The sequence below is a fragment of the Heteronotia binoei genome, chromosome 6 (assembly GCF_032191835.1).
Source record: "Heteronotia binoei isolate CCM8104 ecotype False Entrance Well chromosome 6, APGP_CSIRO_Hbin_v1, whole genome shotgun sequence".
Lineage (NCBI taxonomy): Eukaryota > Metazoa > Chordata > Lepidosauria > Squamata > Gekkonidae > Heteronotia > Heteronotia binoei.
Genome location: NC_083228.1, coordinates 128871230 through 128899019, shown reverse-complemented (window position 1 = coordinate 128899019; position 27790 = coordinate 128871230). Strand labels below are relative to the sequence as shown.

General features: G+C 46.9%; 1 protein-coding gene across 1 annotated transcript in view; it reads right to left on the bottom strand.

Moving 5' to 3' along the window:
• The window catches only part of LOC132574231 (calcium-activated potassium channel subunit beta-2), a 167824-nt gene extending 140377 nt beyond the window's left edge, over positions 1-27447 (bottom strand). Inside the window, exon 1 of the mRNA XM_060242541.1 lies at positions 27383-27447. The gene's annotated coding sequence lies outside the window, so the exon portion shown is untranslated. The remainder of the gene's footprint in view (positions 1-27382) is intronic.
• Positions 27448-27790: the final 343 nt, after the last annotated feature.

Here is a 27790-nt window from a genome sequence, read left to right as displayed (position 1 = left end):
AAACCTGAACCATTTTGGGCTCGTGATGATCTCTGGGCCACCCAGCGACAACCATAAACCTTCCCCCTCCTCCCCCTGGCTTCGACACAAGCGCAAAATGCACCGAAAGGCATGCAAACAGAACAGCCTTGCGCAGAAACAGGTGAAGCGCAACTGCCGAATTCAGATGCACCGTCTGAGGGAGATGACAAAGAGGCCTCCTCTCTTGTTCTCGACTTGGATGACCTCTGAGAGCAGCGGAAGAGAAACAAGCCACAATCCGTTAAGTAAATTCAGAAGTATTGTGGTCGCAGAGGCCGATTCTGCACTAGACCTTTAGCCTTGGTTCAGCCCTGTTCCCAAACTGATTTTCTACATTAGAATCACAGAATCATGAACTCATAGAGTTGATTTCTATGATTCCAGTGACAGGGAGTGAGGGAGAGAGTTACAAAGCTATGGGGACTGATATTTAGGGTTACCAGGTTCTCCCTGGTGCTGGTGGAGGATGGTGATGGGGTAGAATTGCCTGATCCAAGTTGGGAAACTCCTGCAGAGTTGGGGATGGAGCCTAGGGGGGGGGGGCGGCGGCAGGGACCTCAGTGGGGTACAATGACACGGAGTCCACCCTCCAAAGCATCAATTTTCTCCAGGGGACCTCATTTCCGTAGACTGGAAATAAGCTGTAATTGTGGGGGATTCCCAGGTCTCACCTGGCGGCCAACATCCTTACTGAAACATAAGGACAAATGTTTTGCTTCCCCTAGTTCTGCAGAAGAAAACTTTCCTGCGTGATTCTTTAGTTTTACAGCAGAGGAAGAGAAAACAACTGTTTTCCATATTCATGGGCCTCGGTAAGGCTTCCTCAGTGGAAAAGCAATAACATTTCGCAATTACCAGGAAATTGAGCCATGTGAACTTTAAGGAGCTAATATTAAGGCCTTGCTCAGATTAAAGAATTCACCTAGGAACATGATCTGCCATCTCAGAGGCAGGGATACCAATGTTCTTGTGCTAATTTGCTTATCTAAACAATATTAAAACAATCCCCTCATTCCAAGGAAGGCGCTTCAAAATCTCTCCAGGCAGAGGAGGTAATGGTGGAATCGTATTAGGAGGGATTCTGTGAGCAAATCTGGGTCCTCCCTCCTGCAGCTGGCAATTTCGACTGACCTGATTGTCGAACTTACAAGTTCGGTCCAACTAGGCTCGCCAGCTTGCAGGTGGGGCTTGATGTTCTCTTAGAATTACACCTGATCTCCAGATGACAGAGATCAGCTCACTTGGTTAAATGGCAGAGAAGAAGAAGGAAGAGAAAGAGAAGAAGAAGAAGGAGAAAAAGAAGGAGGAGGAGGAGGGGAAGGAGAAGGAGAAGGAGGAAGAGAAGAGGGAGGAGGAGGAGAAGGAGAAGAAGGAGGAGGAGAAGGAAAAGAGGGAGGAGGAGGAGAAAAAGGAGAAGGAGAAGAAGGAGGAGGAGAAGAAGAAGGAGAAGGGGAAGAAGAAGGAGGAGGAGAAGAAGGAGGAGGAGAAGAAGGAGAAGGAGACAAGGAGGAGATTGGATTTATACCCTGCCCTTCACTATCCAAAGGCATCTCAGAGCGATTTACAATCTCCTTTCACTTGCCCTCCCCACAACAGACACTCTGCGAGCAGTGTTCCCTCTAAGCTGAGTTAGTGTGAGCTGGCTCACAGGTTTTAAAATTATTTATTTATTTATTATGTTAGATTTATACCCCGCCCATTCTAAAAAGACTCAAGGTGGCTAACAGCATAAAAAAAGCAACATTAGTAAATGATATTAAAACAATAAAACAATCAAGTAAAATCACAATGGTGCTTCTACATCAGTTATAGGCAGGATCATATAGTATCTTCCTCTGTCCAAAGCTGTCAAATCCTAGGCAGTTGGTATTCATACAAAGGATAAGTCCAGGTGGGGGGTGGCAGTTTGCACATTGTTTTGTCTTAACTCAGGAAAATTGGCTCCAGAGCAAAGTCATTTATGCAGTAGCTCACAACTTTAATGCTACTAGCTCACAAAGTAGAATTTTTGCTCACAAGACTCCACAGCTTACAGGCAGTATTGCCTGTGAGGTAGGTGGTGAGAGAGCTCTGACAGAAACTGTTCTTCAGAGGAACAGCTCTGTAAGAACTTGGAGGGCAGACTCTATTCTTCATACTCATACTAAACTCTTTTCCCCGCTCCACACACCATCCCCCAGACCTCCGACGTCTCAAACTGAGGTCTTTCACAACACTCAATCCTTACTGAAGATGCCAGGGATTGAACCTGGGACCTTCTGCACACCAAGCAGATGATCTGCCACCGAGCCATGGCTGATCACCAAGAAAAACTGAATGGAAGATCATGGACTCTTCATAGGCAAAAGCCATGCGGGCTAGAGGGTGTAGAAAGGAGGGGAAATGGGCAAGACTGAATTAGAAAGCTGGCTAGGTCCACTCTGCTGTGCGCCTTGAGAGGCATTTGTACCATTTGTTTGCTTTAAAAATAATGCGTAAACGCTGGCGATTTTTAAAAGAAGTCCTACAAATATGCACTTCTGCAATCCTGGTATTTGGATATCCTGGGGAAAGCACACCCATATGCCACAGCTCAGAAACAAAGAAAGCAAAACCAACGAAAAGAAAACAAATCTTTTGTGTGCTGCAGAGCTATTTTTGATGGTATGCTGTTTTTCAGCATACAAAGGGAAGGATAATCTTTTTTTTTTTTGTTTCTCTGATACAGAAGGGCCCAATCTGCCCCTTTATGCAATGACAAGGTAGTAGAAAGCCCTTCAAATCCAAAAACAAAAAACCCCAAAAGAACCATAGATCTTGAAAGGATTTCTGGCGTTTTGTTTTTGTGTTGCAACATATGGTGTGTTTTTGCGGGGATCCCTGATTGTCAGCATCATGGAAATCCACACCCACACAGAACTTTTTTTTTTTTAACCCCAGTCTCTGCAAATGCTGTGGGAGCTGGGGAAATGGGCAGAAGTAGTTTCTGGGTTCTGCTCATTGAAATTCTGCACAATTCAATGGAAGATCATTAGAACAACACCCCAGGAGTCAAGGCAGAACGGATCCCAACCAGGAACTGAGCCAGGAGAATTTGCTCATTGTTATTTGAACATAGAACCTGTCTGAACTCTCTTTCCTTCACTGTGTTGCTCTTCCATTGTGTCTGTAGGCATTTGCCTTCTAGGGGAATGCCACCTGGCATGTATGTTGATTTTGCTACACATGGTGCTTCGAACCATAGAGTCGGAAGGGGGCATACAGGCCATCAAGTCTGACCCCCTGCTCAGTGCAGGATCAGCCTAGAGCATCCCTGACAAGTGTTCATCCAGCCGTTGCTTGAAGACTGCCAGGGAGGGGAGCTCACTGCCTCCCTAGGCAGCTGATTCTACTGCTGAACTTTTTGTCGTTGTTCAGTCGCACAGTTGAGTCCAACTCTTTGCAACCCCATGGACAAAGTCACGCCAGGACCTGCTGTCTTCCACCATCCTCCAAAGTCTGCTCAGATTCGTGTTAGTTACATCAGTAACACTGTCCAGCCATCTCATCTTTTGCTGTTCCCCTTCTTCTTTTGCCTTCTGTTTTTCCTAGCATCAGGGTCTTCTCCAGGGAGTGCTCCCTTCTCATTCGGTGGCCAAAGTATTTGGGTTTCAGCTTAAGCATCTGACCTTCCAGGGAACAGTCTGGGTTGATTTCCCTTAGGACTGACTGATTTGATCTCCTTGCAGTCCAAGGCACTCTCAAGATTCTTCTCCAGCACCACAGCTTGAAAGCATCTATTCTTCTGCGCTCGGCCTTCCTTATGATCCAACTCTCACATACATACATTACTACTGGGAATACCATCGCTTTGACTATACAGACTTTTGAACTGATCACTTCCACCCATCATTTAAACCCATTATTGTGAGTCCTGTCCTCTGCTGACCACAGGAACAGCCTTTCCAATACTTAAAGACAGCAATCATGTCTCCACCTCTGCCTCTGTTTCTCCAGGCTGGATATTCCCAAATCCCTCAGCCTTTCTTCATAAGGCTTAGTCTCCATGTCCCTGATCATCCCCATCGCTCTCTTCTGCACCCGCTCCATTCCATCCACAGCCTGTTGTTAATCTGATTCCTATTATTCCCAGAAATACTTGTGCAAACTGCTTCACTCTGATATAGATTCAGATGGGCAGTCATGTTGGCCTGAAGCAGCAGAACAAATGTTGAGTCCAGTGGTACCTTTAAGACCAACAAAGTTTAATTCAAGGTATAAGCTTTCATGCACATGCTCACGTCTGAAGAACAGTATTGATAGGTGTGTGACTGGTACATCTGAAGGCCTGTCAGATACACTGACATGGGCAAATCAGTCTTAGGAGGTTTTTTGCTTGGTACCATGCCTGCGAATAGAAGCAAGGCCAGGCCTAATAGGGTTTTTTTAAATCAAGAATGGTATGTTGCATTATTTCAGGGGGGCCCTTGCCTTGATCAGCCTATGGGTAGAACAGGTGGTGAACATAATGGCTGCTAGTGGGGGTGTGGTCTGGGCTTTTTTTGTAGGGGGAACTCCTTGGGATATTAGGCTATACCTCCCTGATGTAGCCAATCTTGCAAGAGTCTTAATAGAGGGCCTACTATAAGCTCTTGGAGGATTGGCTACATTGGGGTGGCGGGGTGTAGTTTAATATGCAAAGAGTTCCTGCTACAAAAAAACCCTGGGTGTTACTACATACAAAATGGCTGCCACAGGGGTAAGGGCCACTTACAAAATGCGGGGAGGTTCCTAGCCCAGTATCTCCTTAGCTATTTCTGAATAAGGGTTCCCTGCAGATACAATGACAACGTCTGCTGCTCCAGAGAGATGGAGGAAAGCCACAATTGGCTTCTTTGGGGAGGAAGTAAGTAGGCCTCAGGAAACCCATTTGCAGGTGGTCGTCGGTACTACATTGGAGTTGCTACATTATATCACTTGCAAATATGCTAGTCCTTGCCTTAAACTAGCCTATGTACTAAGAACATAAAAAGAGACCTGTTGGATCAGAGCAGTGGTCCATCTAGTCCAGGATCCTGTCTTACATGGTGACCAAGCAGTTCTTCTGTAAATCCAACAACAGGACACAGAGGACAAGGCTTTCCTTTGATGTTGCCATCTAGCACTGGTGTTCAGAGGATGTCTGCCTCTGGAAGTGAAGGTTCCCTTTAGTCCCCATGTCTAATAGCCACTGATAGACCTGTTCTCCATGAATCTCTTCTAATCCCCCTTTGAAAGCTATTAGTATAATCCCATGAAAGCATATCTGAAAAACTCGGGCCCCGATTTATGCCTGTTGTGTATTCTTATGCTTTTCTTTCCCTTGTTCCTCCCCAGGGCCTGACATATTCCCTAAACTCTGAGAGCAAATGCCCTAGTGAGCCAGACGTGGAGTGCGCACTGATGATAACAAGGAGGTAGTTGCCCTGGTAACGGAAGGCCTCTGAAAACATTCCAAGCATCTTCTGCCTACCTCTCGCTGTCCCTTGCACAGCGGCGGAGACAAGAAACAGATGTTAAAGTCTCAACCCTGGATTTTTTCCTGAAAGCTGCAGTTCAAGAGTCAGAAGACAAGATATAGCCCAGATGTTTGCCCACTCACTAGCCCTTGTTCTCAACACAAAACCATGGGTGTGACAACCAAGTAGGGACAGACACTTAACCGACCCCTGAATCCATGACTTGAGGATTGCAGAACACATTTGTGCTCTAAAGAGATTTTTAGAAAATGTCGAAACTAGGAAACACTGTAATTATGTGGGATTAGGAGAGAGTTTAAAGGCTGGTACTCAAGGTCTGGGAGGGTAGGGATGTAGGAAGAGAAGAAAGAGATTGGATTTGTACCCCGCCCTTCACTAACCAGAGGAATCTCAGAGCTACTTACATACAGTATCTCCTGTATAGGTGGGACTGAGAGAACTCTCCCAGAACTGCTCTTGAGCAGAACAATCGTGAGAGAATTTGTGGTCACATTTGCGGGAGCATGTGGAGGAGTGGGGAATCAAACCTGGTTCTCCCAGATAAGAGTCTGCATGCTTAAATACTCCACTAAACTGTCTCTCTAGGAAGCACTTACCACCAGACTCTTTAAGCAACTTTTATTTAGGGTTTTTTCAGGGTTTTTTCGTAGCAGGAACTCCTTTGCATATTAGGCCACACCCCTTTGATGTAGCCAATCCTCCTGGAGCTTACAGCAGGCCCTGTACTAAGAGCCCTATAAGCTCTTGGAGGATTGGCTACAACAGGGTGTGCGGCCTAATATGCAAAGTAGTTTCTGCTATTAAAAAAGTCCTGGGTTTTTTTTACCCAATTTTCTCCCAAGTGGAGACCTAAAGCTAGAGTTGCCAGAGCCATCAGTGGGAGATGGGAGGTAGGGTTGCCAGATCCAGGTTGGGAAACTACTGGAGATTTGGGGATGGAGCCTAGAAAGGACAGGGACCTCAATGGGATACGATGCCATAGAGTGTGGACCCTCCAAAGCAGCCATTTCCTCCAGGGGAACTGATCTCAGTAGTCTGGAGACAAACTGTAATTCCAGGGGATCCCCAGGTCCCACCTGGAGGCTGGCATACTTCCCTAAAGCAGCTGACAAAAATACAAATGTAAATGGCAAATAATACTAAAAAGGAATGCATCCCAGAGCAGGATTTTATATAAAGCTAAACACACTACTGTTTGGGGCCACTGATTATGAGGGGCCACAAATGCAAATGGATTTCCATTTCTTTTGAGTCCGTTGCTTAGGGTCTCAGTAATAGCCCTGGCTGGTCCATTGGGCTGGCTCACTCAAGGCCACGGACTGCAAGCAGTGAATTGAGAGCCAAGTAGGGTTGCCAATCTCCAGGTGGGGACAGGGGGTCCCCTGGTTTGGAGGCCTACTTCCACTTTAGGGTTATCAGAAAGTGGGGGGGGAAGGGGAATGTCTGCTGGGCACTGCATTATACTCAATGGAGACTGGTTCCCATAGGGTATAATGGAGAGTTGATTCATGGGTATCTGGGGCTCTGGGGGGGCTGTTTTTTAAGGTAAAGGCACCACATTTTCAGCATAGCACCTGGTGCCATTCCTCAAAGCACCCCCAAAGTTTCAAAAAGATTGGATGAAGGGGGTCTAATTCTATGAGCCCCAGAAGAAAGTGCACCTATCCTTCATTATTTCCAAATAGAAGGAAGGCATTTAAAAGGTGTGTGGCCCCTTTAAATGTGACAGCCAGATCTCCCTTCAGAGTTCAATTGTGCTTGTCGTAGCCTTGCTCCTGGCTCCACCCCTAAAGTCTCCTGGCTCCACCCCTAAAGTCCCCAGATATTTCTTGAGTCAGACCTGGCAACCCTAGATCCAAGAGCCAACACCCTTTGGGTTGTTGCCCTTCAGCTTGTACCAAAAAAGGCTTGTATTTCCGGCCCTGGCCAAGCTGAAATGCCTACAAGAGGAGAGGAACAGAAGCTCACCACAGATCTTAGTTAGCTGCAGGGCTTTTTTTGTAGCAGGAACTCCTTTGCATATTAGGCTATACCCTCCTGATGTAGCCAATCCTCCAAGAGCTTACAGTAGGCCCTGTAAGAAGAGCCCTGTAAGCTCTTGGAGGATTGGCCACATCAGGGGTGTGTGGCCTAATATGCAAACGAGTTCCTGCTACAAAAAAGCCCTAATAAGCCAATAAACGCTTCTCCAGGAAACCCCTTCCTTGGATTTCTTGTGTGACTTTCCAGTGCCACACTACAAAGCAGGGCTGCCAGGCCCACGGGAGAGGCGGGGGATAATCTGCTCCCCCTCCCATTGCTCACTGCTGCTTTGAGAAGCAGCAGTGGAGAATAACACACGACGGCCCAGGCTCCAGTGTCATGTCACTTCCAGTAAAAAACAGAAGTGACAAAGGGTCGCTCTAGCAATCGCAAGAAACTCTATGTCTGTCACGTCCTTCTTTTGACTGGAAGTGACGTGATGCCACAGTCAGGGTCGTGACCCCGCTGTCCCTGCCCACAGTCAACTGTACTCCAAACGTGGATCTGATCTGATGTGAGCCTGTGGAGTAGTGCGGTTAGAGCAGAGCTCCTCAACCCTTTTGTGCCTGTGGGCACGTTTGGGATTCTGAGACAGCGCGGTGGACACAGCTACGAAATGGCTGCTGCAGCTTAGCTTTGGTCACCCAGTGAAGATTCTTGTGCTCTGGTGGCCACTGCTGCCAAAGCAACATTTTTAAAAAATCTGCAGAGCCAATCAAATTCTCCAGTGGCTAATAGCTTCACCTTGTTGGAATCTGCAATGATCTAAGGTCCAGTCTAGGGTTAAATGTGTTTACCTGTTCCCTGTTGTCTGCCTGACCCAGGAAGCGGAACTTGGCTGTCTGCCAATGAAGATATATAATGGGAAAGGACTGGTTTTTTCTCTGTGCTATTGGTCAGCTAGTCAGGTGACTTCCTTTGTCTAGGTAGCAAGAGGTCAAGGAGAAGGAATCTCCATCTTAGCAATGTGACTTTCATAGAGATAAGATGTAGGTTATAAAGTTTCTTATTTTCCATCCCAATTCCCCATCCCTGTAGAAATAAAGTTATGCTTTTGTTTTTATACTAAAAGGCTCTCAATCTCATTTCAATCCAATGATCCATTGAACTGTTCGAGATACAGAAACTGATTTTCAAACAGAGTACCTCTAACACACCTGACCATGGTTGCATTCCAAAATGACTTGGTGGGCTCCAGAAAACGTGTTGGTGGGTGCCCAGGCATCCATGGAGATCACAGAATCACAGAGTTGGAAGGGACATCCAGGATCATATAGTCCAACGCCCTGCACAAAGCAGGATATTCAGAAAATACTATACGTTCCCCCACCCCCAATGACCCCGGCTTCATGTCTAGAAGATGGCAAAACCTCCTCCAGGATCCCTGGCCAAACTGGCCTGGAGGGAAATTGCTGCCTGACCCCAAAGTGGCAATCAGCATTTCTGTGGGCATATAAGAAAGGGTGATAAGAACTAAGCACCAATGCAACCCTTCCTGCCCTCCTTCTCATGATCTGCCTAAGTTCACAGGATCCTGATTGCTGTCAGATGACCATCCAGCCTGTGTTTAAAAACCTCCAAAGAAGGAGAGCCCACCATCTCCCAAGGAAGCCTGTTCCACTGAGGAACCGCTCCACCTGTCAGGAAGTTCCTCCTAATGTTTAGTCGAAAACTCTATTAGTTTAATTTCAACCCATTGGTTCTGGTCTGACCTTCTGAACCATGTTGGAAACCTCTGGGTTAGAGTGTCGGAATAGGATTGGAGAGATTCAGTTCTCTGCTGTGAACTGCACTACGTATGTAACCCTGGGGCAGTCTGTCAGACATTGTAACTGCTTTAACTCACTTTTAGTCCCTTGACCTGACTAACACCATCTTGTTTGCTATTACTAACCCTGAGCATACAGCTGTGCATTTCAAACGCAGAGGGAAGGTTGTAAATCCCATGGGAGGAATTTCTCACTTGGCATCTACAGGCCCCACAAACCTTTGAAGATGGTATGCTTCAAGGTAACCAGCAGGGAGCCTTCCTGGGAATGAGATAAGGGAGTATGGGAACAGACAACTGTCTCTCAGAGTGTGAGAATGGTTTCTTTGTTATGTTATTTTCTTCTACAAAAGTCCAAGAGTAACCTTGGAATGTATCAAACTCAATCTGCTTCTATCCCAGACCACTAGTTCTTGAATAAATGGATTAATTTTGGCAACAGAATGATTCGTGCTTATTTCGACGTTCAATGTCTGACACAGTCATCTTCTCACAGCCCAACTTCTCTCACAAGGTTGTGATTAGGCAAAAATGAGAGGAGAAGAGATCTGGTATTTTCCACCTTGAGTTCCTTGCCTGAAAGGTGGGATGAATATGGAATATATAGATCTAAGGCAGGGGTGGCCAAACTGTGGCTTGGGAGCCACATGTGGCTCTTTCACACATATTGTGTGGCTCTTGAAGCCAGTTTGGAGAAGGCATTTGTTTCTTTAAATTACTTCTCCAAGCTGAACCAGCAGGCAGCTTGGAGAATGCATTTAAAGTTACTTTCTTTCTACCCTCCCCCAACTTCCTTCCTTCCTTCCTTCCTTCCTTCCTTCCTTCCTTCCTTCCTTCCTTCCTTCCTTCCTTCCTTCCTTCCTTCCTTCCTTCCTCTGATGTTCATGTCTTGCAGCTCTTACATTAAGCATGTTTGGCCACCACTGATCTAAGGGGTGGGTAGTTATTGTCTGTGCAGCTGTAAGAGCTCACCTTTTAAAACAGTGTGATGTTGTCAGCTCATAATTGCCACTGTCATACCTGTAACAGCCAGGTATCCAGGGTGCTCTACATGCCCTTGGAGGCCATTAGGAAATCTCAATCGATTCCCAAAGTGGTGGGGCCATTATTGATTAGTGTTGAGTTGAGTAGATCACTCTGGCTGTCAGGTTAGATAAAGTCCTGGTTTTATGATGGTATCTATTTAACTTAAAGCTTTATGTCCCACCATCTTGTTTTGCCAAAAGGGGCCTGAGGATGGTATAGGGCAATGTAAAAACATAAAATGTAGCATCTAAAATCTAAGGCCACTAGCCCTGTTCACAAATTACAGTGAACACATGTTTAATATGTGTACAGAATAGACTTGCTTTTCCCCCCTTGTAAGCATGTTGAGTAATTCTCATGTTACATTCAGTCAGGGCTTTTTTTTTGTAGAAAAAAAAACCAGTAGAAACTCATTTGCATATTAGGCCACACCCTGACATCACCATTGTTTCACACTGGGCTTTTTTTTTGAAAAAGCCCAACAGGTGCTCATTTGAATATTAGGCCACACCTCCTGACACCAAGCCAGCTGGAACTGCGTTCCTGCTAATACCCCCCCTCCCCTGCATTCAGTGCATGCACAGGTGGATATGGGATTGAAACCCCACCTTCATCCAGGTACTGGTTCCCAGTTTCTTTTGTAAAATGAACATGCTTCCTTCCGTCTGTCTTTCTTTTTACAAACAGGTGCTTGGGGTCGACCTCTCGCACCTCTCTCAGGGCACTACAAGCTCTACTGAAGGCATACCACTCCAGCAAGCCCTGATGCTGGGGACATCATCCGTCAGGGCATGTGGAGTCGACTCAGGAGTCAGCCATCTTGAAGGAGCCCAGCCAGCTTTTGGTGGCACCCTCAGCCCCAGAAGCCAACTCTACCAGAAGTGACCAGGAAGTGATCCAGGGGAGCTCTGGTAGAGGGACCAGGCAACAGTGAGCTTCTTAGAGGAGATCAGGCAGAGCAGCCAGCTCTGTAAAGAAGTCCAGGGGAAAGGGCAACCCAGTACAAGGATCCATTGGCCCAGGGCCCTGTCACTCCCCAGAACTGAGTTGGGGAGGAAGGATTAGCTGAATCCAAGGTTGGTTCTCCCCAAGAGGAGCATTTAAAAGGTGTGCTCAAGAGCAGCCAAGGAGGTCACCAAGTTATGGTCACCAAGTTATGCTTCTTCATAACTGTGAGAGCTAATGTGCAAGGAGAAAAACACAGCAAAAACCTAGTTTGTATGGGGTGGAGGATTGTTTGTGACTAGGCAGGCAAACTGCCGGCTCAGAAGACAATATGGGTAGAAAACCAGGGCAGTAGGCCATTTCCCAGCAGGTGGGAATAGGTAATTGGCAGGGCAGAGCTGTAGGAACTGGGTGAAGAGAGCCACCCTTGCTGTACCCTGAGGTGCTACCCTGGGACACTTGCCCAACAAAAGCAACTCTGGAGAGTGAGGTTCATAGCAGGAACTCCTTTGCATATTAGGCCACACACCCCTGATATAGCCAATCCTCCTGGATCTTACAGGGCTCTTCTTACAGGGCCTACTGTAAGCTCTTGGAGGATTGGCTACTTCAGGGGTGTGTGGCCTAATATGCAAAGGAGTTCCTGCTACAAAAAAAAAAAGCCCTGAAGGCAGCCCACACCTCAGGGTTTCCATGTCCCTCATGGTAACTGGTGGGAGATGGGAGAGAGTAGAAGGTCCGGGTGATGTGGAGATGTCACTTTTGGCAGACACCAGAAGTGATGTCATCAAGATGTGGCATCTTGGTGACTCTTCTGGTATCTGGGCAAAGCCTGGCTTTGGCAGAGGCAGTGGGAACTATCATGCCTAGGAATGAAACCCCAGTTCTTTGGGCAGCAGAGACAGTCTCATCCTCCCAAAGACAATTTGTGGGTCACGAGGCCCAAATTAAATGGCTTCCCTTTTGTCAGTGTCTGACCGGAGCAATCTGGAAGGACAAAGCTTTTGCTTCAAGCTGGATTCCCTCCCCCCACCTCAACTGGGCCAAGTCAAATATAAAACCCAAATTCTGGCTGAAAGCTGGGTTTTATACGATACTCCAGGAGAACACAGCTGCATTCGAAACACAGCAATACTGGGAGAGTCCAGATGTCTTTGAGGAACCTTGCCTGAGGGATTGATGGAAAGCTCTGAAAGACAGAGGAGAGCAGAGCAGAGCATGTAAGCTAGGTAAGGATGGGAGTGCTACATGACAAACGATCAGTTCTGGTACTGCTAGGAGCATAATTTGGCAGCAGAAATGTACCACTGTATTTAAGAGCTCCCAAAACCATGTGGACTTCCTGGTCTATGGTTCCAGCCATGCCCTGGTCCCACGGGTCATACCCAAGCCTCTGTAACTGAGGACCTAATTTTTTCACCATCTCCTTCTCATATGGCCACCAAATTATGCAGGACTCTCTGGGAGAACTAATGCTCAAGGAGAAAAACCCTGCCAAAGGCCAGTTTGTATGAGGTGGAGGATTGTTTGTGACCAGGCAGGCAAGCTGCCAGCACAGAAGACAACATGGGTAGGTTACCAGGGCAGTAGGCCAGCCCGATGTGCTTCGTGGGAGCACTGGATGACCTCTGATGCCAATGCTGGCTTTGCTGCCTCCCCTTCGTTCCTGCATGCCCATGAAAAGCACATGGCTTGCCTCTCATTTGCATTGTGAGGCAGCTGGAGCAATGAGTTTAGTTCTGCAGATGGTAGTTGAAATGACAGGCTCATCTTTTGGGTTAGGGTGCAATCCACAGCAGCTTACCCTAAAAGCACGGGCACACACATACCACTCACCCAGCATGAACCCATGAAGCTGCCTTATACTGAATCAGATTCTTGGTCCATCAAAGTCAGTATTGTCTGCTCAGACTAGCAGTGGCTCTCCAGGGTTTCAGATGGAGGTCTTTTATATCATTTGCCACCTGACCTTTATCTGGCAAAGCTGGGGATTGAACCTGGGACCTTCTGCATGCCAATCAGATGCTTTGTTGGTGAGCCATGGCCCCTCCCCAAACATTTTTTTTGCTGTCATTGAATGAAGAAGATGATGATATTGGATTTATACCCCACCCTTCATGCTCAGTCTCAGAATCTCAGAGTGGTTTACAATCTCCTTTATCTTCTTCCCCCACAACAGACACCCTGTGAGGTGGGTGGGGCTGAGAGAGCTCCCACAGAAGCTGCCCTTCCAAGGACAGCTCTGCGAGAGCTATGGCTGACCCAAGGCCATTCCAGCAGATGCAAGTGGAGAAGTGGGGAATCAAACCTGGTTCTCCCAGATAAGAGTCCGCACACTTAACCACTACACCAAACTGGCTCTCCAAGATGATGATGATGATATTGGATTTATATCCCGCCCTCCACTCTGAATATCAGAGTCTCAGAGTGGCTCACAATCTCCTTTATCTTCCTCCCCCACAACAGACACCCTGTGAGGTGGGTGGGACTGAGAGGACTCTCGCAGCAGCTGCCCTTTCAAGGACAATCTTTGCCTGAGCTATGGCTGACCCAAGGCCATTCCAGCAGGTGCTAGTGGAGGAGTGGGAAATCAAACCTGGTTCTCCCAGGTAAGAATCCACACACTTAATCACTACACCAAACTGGCTTGCTTGGACACTACTGAGCATGGGATGGTATCTTCCTTCCCCCTGCATATGCTATGATAGGAGAACCTCAGTTGGGGAGAGGGTTTGGCTGCTGTTCTTTTGTGGTGCGGACTGTTGGTGATTGGTGAGGGGTTAACACAAGGCCAGCACCTCTCTGCATGTATGCATATGCACGCTGCTGACAAATACTGGTTCAGTAGGACTAAATCAGGGATCCTAAATGAGTGCCCCCCTCCAAACCATCAGTCATACACTTTGCTAGCTATTCTCTGTCTGTTAACACCTGATCAAAATGTTATGGCATCTTAAGTGTGCCGTTTCCCTTCCCATGCTCACTGCACATCACTGGTCATTATCAGTGTTCCCTCTAAGCTGAGTTAGCATGAGCTAGTTCACAGATTTTTAGCCTCCAGCTCACACGTTTTTGTCTTAGCTCAGGAAAAATGGTCGCAGAGCACAATAATTTATGCAGTAGCTCATAACTTTAATACCACTAGCTCACAACGTAGAATTTTTGCTCACAAGGCTCTGCAGCTTAGAGGGAACACTGGTCATTATGTGTGTGCAGGGCTCTTTTTTGGTAGCAGGAACTCCTTTGCATATTAGGCCACACACCCCTGATGCAGCCAGTCCTCCTGGAGCTTACAGTAGGTCCTGTAAGAAGAGCCCTGTAAGCTCTTGGAGGATTGGCTACGTTGGGAGGGGGTGTAGCCGAATATGCAAAGGAGTTCCTGCTACAAAAAAAAGTCTGGTGTGTGGGGTGGGGAGATGGTGAGTCTTCAAAGGTCATCCTAAGGCACGGATAAATTCTATCCAGTGTTATGAAAGGGGTGAGGGAAGCTCAACATGCCTTTTTGCTCTTTTGAGTGACAGCTAGACATTTAATAGAACATCTACTTTGGCCCGTAGACATTTTTTGAGTACGAGAATCGCTCCGCATCGAAAGAATCTGCCCGGGGAGGTTTTATTGGAATTTCCTTGAAGGCTTTCAGGAAGAGTTTGAGAAGATCGGTTTGGATTGTTGCTTTAGGAACAGAGAATCCAAAGTTGGACATGTGACCTGTTAGCCCTCTTCCAGCTCTGGGAATCTTGCATTTTAATTCCTGACATTTTCAGCACTGGTTAAAGAATTACTGAACACAGATGCAAAAGTGTCTAATGGGTGAAGGTTACAGGGTACTTAAAAATATTTATGGGACAATCGATCCCTGCAGAGGTTCTGTGCCTCATCTCACTCTCAGCTGGAGTGGCTAGCAGGTGGTAGGTCCAAGTGAGAGACACACAGTTGATTGATGGCCACCCCTTGAAAATAGTAAGAAGAAGACTGCAGAGCCAGTTTGGTGTAGTGGTTAAGTGTGCGGACTTTTATCTGGGAGAACCAGGTTAGATTCCCCACTCTTCCACTTGCACCTTCTGGAATGGCCTTGGGTCAGCCATAGCTCTCGTAGGAGTTGTCCTTGAAAGGGCAGCTGCTGTAAGAGCTCTCTCAGCCCCACCTACCTCACAGGGTGTATGTTGTGGGGAAAGAAGATTGTAAGCCACTCTGAGACTCTGATTCAGAGAGAAGGGCGGGGTATAAATCTGCAGTCTTCTTTATACCCCGCCCTTCTCTCTGAAAGAGAGTCTCAGAGCGACTTACAATCTCTTTTATCTCCTTTTCCCACAACAGACACCCTGTGAGGTGGGTGGGGCTGAGAGAGCTCTCAGAGAAGGTGCCCTTTCAAGGACAACTCTATGAAAGCTATGGCTGACCCAAGGCCATTCCAACAGCTGCAAATGGAGGAATGGGGAATCAAACCAGGTTCTCCAGATTAGAGTCCACCGCTCTTAACCCTATCCTAACTAGCTCCCAAACTGATGATGTGAAAGACCTCTGCCTGAGACTCTGAAGATCTGCTGCCATTTGAGATCTGAGTAGACAATACTGACCTTGATGGACTAAAGGTCTGATTGAGTGTGTGGTGCTGTGCCAGGCCCAAGTAAAATCTTAACAGATTTTTATTACATTGGCATAATACGGAAATAGGGTCCCAAGTTCGGCTTGGGGAAATTCCTGGAGATTTGGGAGTATTGTGGAGGAGGAGAAGAGAAGGGTTGGTTTTTATACCCCACTTTTCTCTACCCTAAGGAGTCTCTAAGTGGCTTACAATTGCCTTCGCTTCCTCTCCCCACAACAGACACCCTGTGAGGGAGGTAGGGTTGAGAGAGCTCTGAGAGAACTGTGACTGGCCGAAGGTCACCCAACAGGCTTCCTGTGGAGGAGGAGTGGAGAATCAAACCCAGCTCTCCAGATTAGAGTTTGTCACATTGGCTATACAGGGTTAACAACTGCCCAGGAAGAATCCCATTCCAAGGTTTTCCTGATCTACAGCTGTGCAGCCCTTTATACACAGCGCCTTCGCTAAGTGCTCCAAGGACTTCACGTTCTCTTCTCCTCCATTTGCGTAATTTATGATTAAAGGATGTTGCGTTCATCTTTGGTAATCTTACAACCCCTTGCAAGGTAGGCTACGATTACTGTATTGCACTTCAGGCATTGAGGATGGGCAGTCATGACTTGCGTGAAGTCCTCGCACTGAATTTTCGGCTGAGATGAATTTTCGCTCAGGGATTTCCTGGCTGATAGCACCCGCGCTAAGCCATTCTATCAGCTGGACCTATTGCTGATCAGGCAGCCTTCTCAAACAACACTTACTCAATCTCTGCAACTGTCTTTCCATCTATTCAGCTCTGGCAATATGCCTTTTGATCCCCATTGTTCCTCTCGCTATAAAAAGATCTCCAGGAAAATGCAGTCTGCCTGTCCCGGCATCAAAACACCCGCTGCGATGTGGCTGCTGGAGATGAGTTTCTTGTTTAAGGCGCTGCCGTAATGGGCAAGGTCAATCTACTTAGCAGGCCTTAAGATTGCGCCGGGTAGCCTGGCAGCAGCAGCCGCCCGCTGGCCGAGCCCGCCTGCGCCAGCTGATCTGACACGCGTGACGGAGTCAATGGTGCCGAGCGCGGTTCATCTTCCTTGATTAATAGCTTTCAGGCCTTGCACCTGCACGGCAGAGAGAAATGTGAGCGGTGTCTAGAAAGGGGCCTGCCTAAGTGAAAGGGCCCGGTTAGGAGAGAAATGTGAGATGGACCCACACCCTATGGGGAGGGGTAGATGAAAGGCTGTGTAAGGGACTGGTCAGGCTTCTCCGTTTAGGAACTGATTTACCTTATTTATAGTTTGCATTTCTCATTGGGCCTCAGTGCGGATAACACAGGGCGAGTCAATATCAGCAACGGGATGGGAGATTCGATCGGAAGGGCAATAGGATTCAGGTTGTAAAAGCAACCAGAAATCTAGGAAGCAGAGCCAAAGCCAAGCATAAGTGTTACTATAGCTCATTCAATGGTGCAAAATCACATAGCAGGATCCTACTTGCAGCAACCTATACACCAGGAGTGGCCAAACTTGCTTAATGTAAGAGCCACATTAAATGTCAGATGTTTGAGAGCCACAAGAGGAAGGAAGGAAGGAAGGAAGGAAGGAAGGAAGGAAGGAAGGAAGGAAGGAAGGAAGGAAGGAAGGAAGGAAGGAAGGAAGGAAGGAAGGAGGGAGGGAGGGAGGGAAAGAAAGCAACTTTAAATGCTTTCTCCAAGCCACCAGCTGGTTTGGCTTGAAGAAGTGATTTAAAGAGACAAATGTCTTTTCCAAGCCAGCCAATGGGCCAGTGGGGGCTTCGAGAGCCACAGATTATATGAGAAAGAGCTCCCTGTGGCTCCCGAGCTTAAGTTTGGCCACCCTAGTATAGACCACAGTCCCTAATAATTTGTCCCAGTAACTTTGTGAATCATTTTGTACAGTGCTGCAGTATTATCTGTGTAGAAATACCCTTGTGAATAATTTAGTTTTGCACAGTTTGCAGAAAGCCAGGAGAGTGGTAGCCTTCCCCATCTCCTCAATCCTATGCACTCACCCAGAGCTTCACGTCTGTACAGTGGCTCGCCTATCTTGCCCCAGATAGCCCAGGCAAGCCTGAGCTAATCAGATCTTGGAAGCTAAGCAGAGACAGTTGAGGCTAGGAATTGGAAGGGTGACCTCCAAGGAATACCAGTTCCTGCGACGCAGAGGCAGGCAATGGCAAGCCACCTTTGAAACAGTTCTTGCCTAAAAACAAGTCTAGCTCGCCACCTAGTGGTGCATAATGCTAAAAGAGGTAGGACTTCTGGCTGCCAGACCATCTTAGGATCTCCTGGCTAAATTACACACAATGCCATGCAATAATTGATTAATTAGTTAGTGCATCTCTGGTGTGAGTGCACTTTCAAATACACATCAGCAGAAGGCAGGTTTCAGCAGGGGGCAAAGTTGAGCATTTGCTAGGGTCCCAAGGGTCTCTAAAGGGCATATCCTACAGTACCACCACATTCACTTTTCTCAGAACACTGGGAAGGCCCGAGGCAGCGTGAGAGAATTCTCTCTTGCCACCCCTTGCCAACTGCAGGTTATGGGGATTCACTGAATGTGACCGACAGAAGAAGATTCTGCCCTCCTTTTATTTTCCACTCAGTTTGGACCAATCAGATCTGAAAGGCTGGATGGAATGTTGGGGGGGGGGGGGGAATCCTGACGTGTTTTAACATTCAACTGATAAAAGGGAGTTATGTTTTGGTGGGGTGAGAAAGGATCAGAGCTTTTTTTTGTAGCAGGAACTCCTTTGCATATTAGGCTACACTCCCTGATGTAGCCAATCCTCCACAAGCTTACAGGGCTCTTAGTACATGGCCTATTGTAAGCTCCAGGAGGATTGGCTACATCAGGGGGTGTGGCCTAATATGCAAGGGAGTTCCTGCTACAAAAAAAAGTCCTGGAAAGGATAGAAGGTATCCTGGGATAGGCAGAAAGACTAATAAGGACTTCAGGGTATTGTTTTGACAGGCAGGGTTTGGTTCCTGTTCCTATGAAAAACACTGAAGTGTTAAGGCTTTTCTGGTTATTTTTTCCTAGTATGAGCCCCCCTCCTCTCTCTCTCTCTCTCTCTCTCTCTCTCTCTCTCTCTCTCTATCTATCTATCTATCTATCTATCTATCTATCTATCTATCTATCTATCTATCTATCTAGTCACCAAATTCTGAGTCATGCACTGCTTTATTTAAAGAAGGTCATAAAAATGTAAATCCTTTGTAACTGAAGATATACTGTAACTTGTTTTTATCTACACTGAGGTTTATTCTTTCAATACCAATGATTTTACTTCTATGTTATTACTATTTTTAAGCTATTATTGCGAACTGACAGCATTGCTGGCTTTTGCCGTTATAAATGAATTGAATTGAATTGAAATCGGGTCATCTTCAGAGACCTTGGTTTGTGTCTCTTGCATTGGCTGAAGTTCAGTAGATGGCAACATATAACAGGGACTTTTCAGTGGTGTCCCTGTGGCTGTGGAATGCCTTCTATGAAGAGTTCATGTGGTTCTCTATTTATTAGGAAGCAGGGAAAGACCACATGGTTGATGGTTTTATGGTCTTGCTGCCCTTACATGGATAGCCCAGGCTAGCCTGATCTTGTCAGATTACAAGAGCAGAGCAGAATTGTTGCTGGTTAGCCATTGGGTGGGAGACCATTAAGGAATCCCAGGGGCACTATGCAGAGGCAGGCAATGGCAAGCCACCTCTGAACGTCTCTTGCATTGAACGGCCTGCAGGGTTGCCATAAGTTGGCTGTGACATAATGCCCCCCCCCCCAAGTCTTTGCCAAATGCGACTGAGGCTGAATACATTGTGAAGGTTTTGCTTTTCATTGTAGATTAGGGAATTTAGTGCCTGAGTTAATAATTGTTGATTCTTTGCTTTCACCGCATGTTCTATTCCTGTAAGGCATCGTGACAAAATTATGGCTATAAACAGGACTTTTTTTGTAGAAAAAGCTCAGCAGGAACTCATTTGCATATTAGGGCACACCCCTGATGTGTTCCTGTGAGTTCCTGCTCAAAAGAAGCCCTGGTTATAAATGTTTTAACAGCTTTTGATAGATAAATAAATGAGGGGCTAAGTTATCTTATTTCTTCCCCCTTCATATTTTTGTCCCATCCTATCCCTGAGAATTAGGATAGTTTGCAAGCTGAACATCCCAAAGGGGGAAAAAAAAACCTACAGTGCTTCCAAAGCCTTACAGAAAACAGAGAAGCATGCCAAACTGACAGCAAAACAAATTTTGAGCCAAAGCTACTCAGGTTGTCTCCTCTTTCCCAAACATACCTTCTTCCCACAGCGGCTGCCATGGGAATGAAGACCCTCTATTGAGGGCTGTACTGTGAATCTACATCCTCACCTAGAATGGTATTATGGACCTTGCCTTTCCAATGACCTTAGAGGCCATCTAGTGCAGGAAGACCAGCAGCAGAGCCTCCTGCCTACAAAGGGTAGCTGATTTATAGCGCTGGACTGTGTTTTCAAAGGATCTCTCCAACTCGGCACCACACCGACAGTTCTGGCAAAATGCCCTATATTGCACATCAGAAAGAAGCAAATCAAGGTTTGCATATAAAAGTGTACTCTCAATAGCAGCTGAAACCCAATTACGATCCTCTAAGAGAAGAAGACGCTTATACGGCTTGGGCCATACTTGGAATTTACTCAGCATTCAACACACATACATAGAAATCATGGCAATAATCTTGTTACAACACCACGGCTGGGTCTGGACTGGCAGCTCGGGGCAGCAGCCTCCCATCCTGAAGTAAGCCAGCATGAAGGGAACTGCCCTGGGGGTAGTCAGACGGCATGTGGCCTGCTGCCAGGACATGGACGGGTGGCACAGGCCCTGAAGGAGTGGTCAGACCGCTCAAGCGCTTCAGCAGCACTTCCAGGCATTCCGCCCACATTCAGACCACCGGGAAGGCAGCATGAGGCACCCTGGTGATTTGCCACCACTTTTTTGGGGGCTTCTACAACGCTGGAGGACGGGTACGAGAGTATGGGAACGCTGAGTATGGAACGAGATGGTCTCCAGATGTTTGCCTCTGGACTTGTGTCACCTCAAACTGCTGGTCTGGACCCAGCCTACATGAGTTATCTCACTACATACTTTATACCAATGGTCCCTAACTTTTCAGGGCTTGTGGGCACCTTTGACCTTCTGATACAGGGTGTTGGGCACAAGCACAAAATGGCGACCATGGGGGGTGGAGCCAAGCCTCCCACAAACACACAGGAAGCCCCAATGCAGGGACAAGAGGAATAAATTTTAAAACTGCACTGGGAATAAGGAGTGAGAGAAAACGAAACCAACAGTGTGGTGGCAGCAGCTGCCAAAGTAATGTTATTTTAATCTGCACAGCCAACCAAATCTCCAGTGGCCTATTAGGAGCCCTGCTGGGAAGAAGCCCCACATGGCCCTGTCCATTTTCTGAAAACATTTTCATGGGCTCCAAGGAAGGTGTTGGTGGGTGCCATTGGACCCATGGACATCCCTTTGGGGACTCTTGCCTTACAACAGTCCTGTAAGAAAAATTAGCGATGATAATGACATGATAGAGGCTTACAAGATTATGCATAGGATAGAAAAGGTAGAGAAAGAAGTACTTTTCTCCCTTTCTCACAACACAAGAACTCGTGGGCACTCAATGAAATTGCTGAGCAATTGGGTTAGAATGGATAAAAGGAAGTACCTCTTAACTCAAAAAGTGATTAACACATGGAATTCACTGCCACAGGAGGTGGTGGCGGCTACAAGCAATGACAGCTTCAAGAGGGGATTGGATAAGCCTATGGAGCAGAGGTCCATCAGTGGCTATTATTCACAGCCTATTGTTGGAACTCTCAGTTTGGGGCAGTTATGCTCTGTATCCTTGGTGTTTTGTGAGGGCACAGTGGGAGGGCTTCTAGTGTCCTGGCCCCACTGATGAACCTCCTAATGGCACCTTGATTTTTTTGGCCACTGTGTGACACAGAGTATTGGACTGGATGGGCCACTGGCTTGATCCAACATGGCTTCTCTTATGTTCTCTTATGCCATGTTGCAGCTGATGTTTCCTCAAAGCCACTGAATGCATTCTGGATAAAGGCAAGATCTCTGAACCAGAAGATTCCTAGTCCACATTACAGTTTCTTAGCTATTATCCTACTGTAGCTCTCCTTGTGTGCTTTACAAGAATGATCACCTTTCAACATGAATGTCAAGGTGGGGGTACTTGGGGCTTTTAAGAAGAAGACGACTGCAGATTTATACCCTGCCCTTCTCTCTGAACATAAGAACATAAGAGAAGCCATGCTGGATCAGGCCAATGGCCCATCCAGTCCAACACTCTGTGTCACACAGTGGCCAATATATGTATGTGTGTATATAACAAAGACTCAGAGTGGCTTACAATCTCCTATATCTTTTCCCCCACAACAGTCACCCTGTGAAGTGGGTGGTACTGAGAGGGATCTCACAGCAGCCGCCCTTTCAAGGACAACCCCTGTAAGAGCTATGGCTAACCCAAAGCTATTCCAACAAGTGCAAGTGCAAGTGGAGGAGTGGGGAATCAAACCCAGTTATCCCAGATAAGAGTCTGCACACTTAACTATTACACCAAACTGGCTCTCTCTTTTGAGAAGGTCTCAAAAGCCTGGCTTACCTAGTTTAAGTAAGAGTATTGCATCATGACTCCTCTAACCCCACCTCAAGATTCTAGACATATAGATCTGATACTGGAAAAGGAAGCATTGCATTGCGCTATCAAGGAAGAGCCATCAAATGAGGTCAGGAGGACTAAAAGCCTCCTTGAAATCTGGCTCAAAGAGCAGGTTCACATACTGGCATGTTCCTCACTTGATGCCTTTTCATGTACAAAAAAGGTCTTCTCATCCTCAGACCATAAACAACTTTGACGTCATCTCTTCATCAGCTCAAAAGCCAAGGATTTTCAATGGATGCAGTTTGTAATACCTTCAAGGGACCAGTAAACCAAGAATGCATTAAAAGGCATTTACTCCCAAGTCTCCCTAGCCAAAGTCAACTCTGGCTGTCATAATGCAGTCGAATCCTCTAATGCACACATGCAGATATGTTCAGAATGGTCTCTCTCAGCAGACAATCATAGAGCGTGGACAAGTTCTTTCCCTGGATGCCAATGATCTGATGCCCTCCAGTCCTACACCCAAAGCTTCGTTTGAACCGAGTCTGATCTGAGCTTAGCTCTGGAACTTTATTTCAGTACCAGGGATAAACCCTGGGGATATGAAGAATGACTAAAGGAGAAAGTGTGCAACTGGACAACTGCACCAGTTCCAAGACACCTAGGATCAGATGGACATGTTTCAAATGGATCTACCTGCTTGCCAGTCTTTGTGCCCTGATGCCGCTTGCTTTTCCTCTGCCTTTCATCATGCTGCCAATACAGCCAGCTTGCCTACTCTCAGTTGGGCAAATCATGTTCTTGTTGCTTAGCTATTGGTGTTCCCAGATCCCTTCTCCTCGTCCTGCACCCCTTGCTGTCATGAGGGTCCCATACTGGGCAATCCCATTTGGTTCAAAAATAAGCATCCATCACCCATACAACTGTTTATTTCTATGAGGACTAGTAAGGCAGCAGACCACTTTTGGTTTAAGGAAGCGCCACAGACTGAAAGGACAAAGCACAGGCTGTTTCTACAAGCGCTGCCTGGATCCGATTCCCCATCTCTTTCCGTGCGGTTGAAAGCTCTCCGTTCGACTTATGTTTCTGCCAACCACACTTTCCAGACTAGAAGAAGGTTGTTAGCAATGCCTGTGAAAAAGTCAGCAGTCTACTACACAGAAACATGGGATACTTCCTATGGACCCGAAACCTGAATATGACATTCCCGTGATGAGCTCAAGACCATAGCAGCAGGCAGTGAGGAAGAGGGAAAGAAGCACCAAGGGAGGAAGATATTTACCAGCTTTTGGAGAAGTCAGGTAACTTGGGTCGTCTGAGAGCTGTTCCTTTTCTTTTAAGTGCAAATCCCCTGGATGTGACATATTCTAGCATTGAAGTGAGGCTGGGGACAAGATTCCACCAGACACTTTTCAACTCACCCTCCTAATCACCAAGGAAAGGGTGCTTCCCAATGAGCATGCTCCCTCCAGCACCTTCGAATTGCACTGCCTTTCGAATGAGTTGACCCACAAATCATTTCTCAGCCAGATAGCGCAGCACTGCATCTAATCAGATGACCTCGCTTCTTCATTGGTCTTTAGAAGGTTTGGGGCATCTGTCAAGCAAATATCATGACGAAACCAAATGGGTTCCCTACTGCTGCTTGGACACCAGTGCTGGAATGCAGGGCAGTGAACATATGCACGTATATGAAGCTGCCTTATACTGAATCAGACCTTCGGTCCATCTAAGTCAGTATTGTCTACTCAGACTGGCAGCGGCTCTCCAGGGTCTCAAGCTGAATTTTTCCATGCTTATTTGCCTGGACCCCTTTTAGTTGGAGATGCCGGGGATTGAACCTGGGACCTTCTGCTTACCAAGCAGAGGCTCTCCCACTGAGCCACCGTCCCTCCAACATGCTCAGCAAGTGATGGCAATGTGTTCCTTCTTGCAGTCTGAGGAGCTCATTTGGATGGCAAGCTAATAAAGTTTTCATACCTGTTGAGCTCTTAAGTGCAGAGGGAGAACCTCGTCTCCCCTGTGATCAGCACAGAAATAAGAGCATAACATTTGTTTCTAGTATTCTCAAACTATTCTCATTCTCGAGATGGAAATAAGGACAGACTTTTCCACAATCGGCTTTTTTTGCTGTCAAGGTACAGCCAACTCATGGTGACCTCAGTGGGGTTTTCAAGGCAAGAGCAAACAGAGGTGGTTTGTTGTTGCTTGCCTCTGCATGGCAACCCTGGGCTTCCTTAGCAGTTTCTCATCCGAGTGTTAACCAGGGCTGATCCTGCTTAGCTTCTGAATTCTGACATGATTGGGCTAGCCTGGGTTATCCCAGTCAGGGACAATCAGTATGAAAAGGTAAAGGTAGTCCCCTGTGCAAGCACTAGTCGTTTCTGACTCCGGTGTGGTTTGCCATTGCCATCCCCAGCCATTTACACTTTACCCCCAGCAAGTTGGGTGCACATTTTACTGACCTCAGAAGGATGGAAGGCTGAGTCAACCTTAAGCCAGCTACCTGAATCCAGCTTCCGCTGGGATTGAACTCAGGTCGTGAGCAGAGCTTGGACTGCAGCTTACCACTCTGTGCCACAGAGCTCCCTATGATAATCAGTATACCAAACCAAAAATGTCGTGTGCTCGCTGTTTAATTACGCTGCATACAGTTGAAGGGAACAAGATGCCATTTTGGAAGCATGGACCAGGCAGAGCCATAGGTGGTGGTGGAAATTGCCATCAAGCCACAGCTTGGGGATTCCGTTGGGTTTTCAAGGCAAGAGACATTCAGGGGCGGTTTGCCATTGCCTGCCTCTGCATCGCAACTCTGGGATTTTTTCATCTTAAGCTTTTTATAAGTTGTAGATATAGTTCTACTACCATATGTTACTAATAAAAATTGTTTATACTGAACTCTGGGATTCCTTAGTGCAGGGGTGGCCAACGGTAGCTCTCCAGATGCTTTTTGCCTACAACTCCCATCAGCCCCACCCAGCATGGCCAATGGCTGGGGCTGATGGGAGTTGTAGGCAAAAAAATATCTGGAGAGCTACCGTTGCCGATCCCTGCCTTAGTGGTCTGCCATCCAAATACTAGCCCAGGCTGACCCCCTGCTTACTCCCAAGATCCAATGAGATCAGGTTACCCTGCATTTTCCATGTCAGGAGAGCCACTTAAGATAGGGTCACTTAAGATAGTTTTAGTACAATAGAGGATAAAGTAAGTCTGAGAAAGCTTATTTCCCTGCTGGCTCAAAGTTCTCAAGAAGTTTACTCAGCGGGCAACTTGTTCTCTTTGTAGGAGTAGTTAACAGAGATTAGTCCTACGCCACAAACTCCAAGTATTTGACTCCTTCATGAAACTTTCCACAGCTCCCACCACTGCCTGCAAATGCCACAAAGGTCATACAGGGAAATGGATTTTGAGGAGCTCTCAATCATTCAGTCCACACCAGAGACCAACATTCACTCCTCCACCAAGTTTTCTGCCTAGCCAGGTGACCTTAGAGCAAAACACTCAAAGAATCAAGTACTTGAAATGCTTCCACCTGTCAAAACAACATGCCCTCCTGAAAACATTTTGGTACCCTTTGATGGAAGAAAAAAGTCACAATTAAGTCACAAATGCCATGGTGACATTTCTCATTTACTAAAGAACCCTTTCTCCAGAGCAGGGGGTGGAAAGCACAGAAGCCAAGTAATGTCATAACTAAAATTAAAGGTTACTTGCAAGGTGTGCCCATGGAGATTTACACCGAGGCTAGTCAGAGAAAAGGCACCTTGCCAAGTCTGCTTATCGGGAGACAGCACAGCATGGCTTACTTCAGAGCGAGTGAGCAGAGCATTGGGAAGTGAAAGTCTCATTGAATTCTGCAAAAGTTACTTCATGGGGAACACGCTTAGGATGGGGCATTGCCGATCGCACCACTGCACTGTACTCAATGAGCATTAGATGGTAGCACTTTATATAGTTCAAACATATCATCCCTAACAAAGACGATCCAGTCTACGTCGAAGGCAAGCAGCCTATACTCAAGATGTTGAACTTGGGATAACCAAAAAGCCTGTTTGCTTTAGCCTTCTCAGTTCATAACTCCTTAAACAGAAGGCACCTGAGAAGTACCTTACACAGTGAACAATGTCCTGCATGGATCTTGCAGTATCTCCCTAGAGCTAGGCATACCATAACAAGGGTTTTTGTTTTTAAAGAAAGGCAGGGAGCTACAAGGCCATTTTAAGTAGAGTCAGGTCCTTCTAAGCCCGTTGATTTCAATGGACTTAGAAGGGTGTAACTCTGCTTAGGACGACATGGCCCTCCCCCATCCACTGTCAGCATCTGCTGAGAATCCCCTTGCATTTCTTTCTTCATGTGAAGAGTAACAGGCTTCAAATTTGCACAGCTCCTTAATATTCATTCCAACATAATCGGGAGGACTCTTCTGTCCCAGGATTTCAGACCAAGACATGGGCTAACGACAACACATCGTTTAATTTTTGTTGTATGGGCACAGAAGTTACCCCACACCCACACTAAAACGTTATTACCTTCGATCTTGTTAGCATTTCATTTCAGGTCGTAAAGGTGCCGTGCGGCTAATTTCGTTCTTGAGGCGACAGGGCATAATTTGTGTCATAAAAGAGCACTCGAGAAGAGTTGCCTCTCGAGCATCTCCCATCTGAAGCCTTCCCTTCAACAACCCAGTTCCCCCTCCTACAAAATCCACCCCGCCTAGCAAGATTTCTTTCAACACATGCCTGACCTCAGTTTGTTGATGCCACCAAGCCTAGACACATGGGTGGCGTCCTCGCTCTCCTCCCCTCCCCATACGCACTCGACCATACGTTTCAATCTGTCTTGTTCTATTAGAGAATCCTTAATTGATCAAGTTACCTTAGCAACCGCGGCCCAGCTGTTCCCAGTATGGAGATTTCAATTGGATCTGACACCGAGAGACTCTTCCCCCCCCTCCACACTTTCCTCTACATACTTCAGTAGTTTTCACGTTTTGGGGGGGAGGCAAACCAAGCGATTGGCAAGAAGGCAGCTGTCATAAGTCTTGGCTTTCGGTTAGGATCACTTTGCGATTTGTCTCGCCATTCCCAAAGGGGTCTTCTGGATCTCTTTTGTTTCTGCGCTCAGAAAAAAAAGGGGGGGGGAAGGGGGGGGTCAGCAAGGATTTTCTCAAAGGGAGAAACGCCAATCCATTTGCTGCGCACCCGAACCAGACAGTCCATCCGAGGCGATCTTCAGGCAGTCAAACTTTCTCGGACCAGCCTTCCGGTTTCATGGCCACCTTTT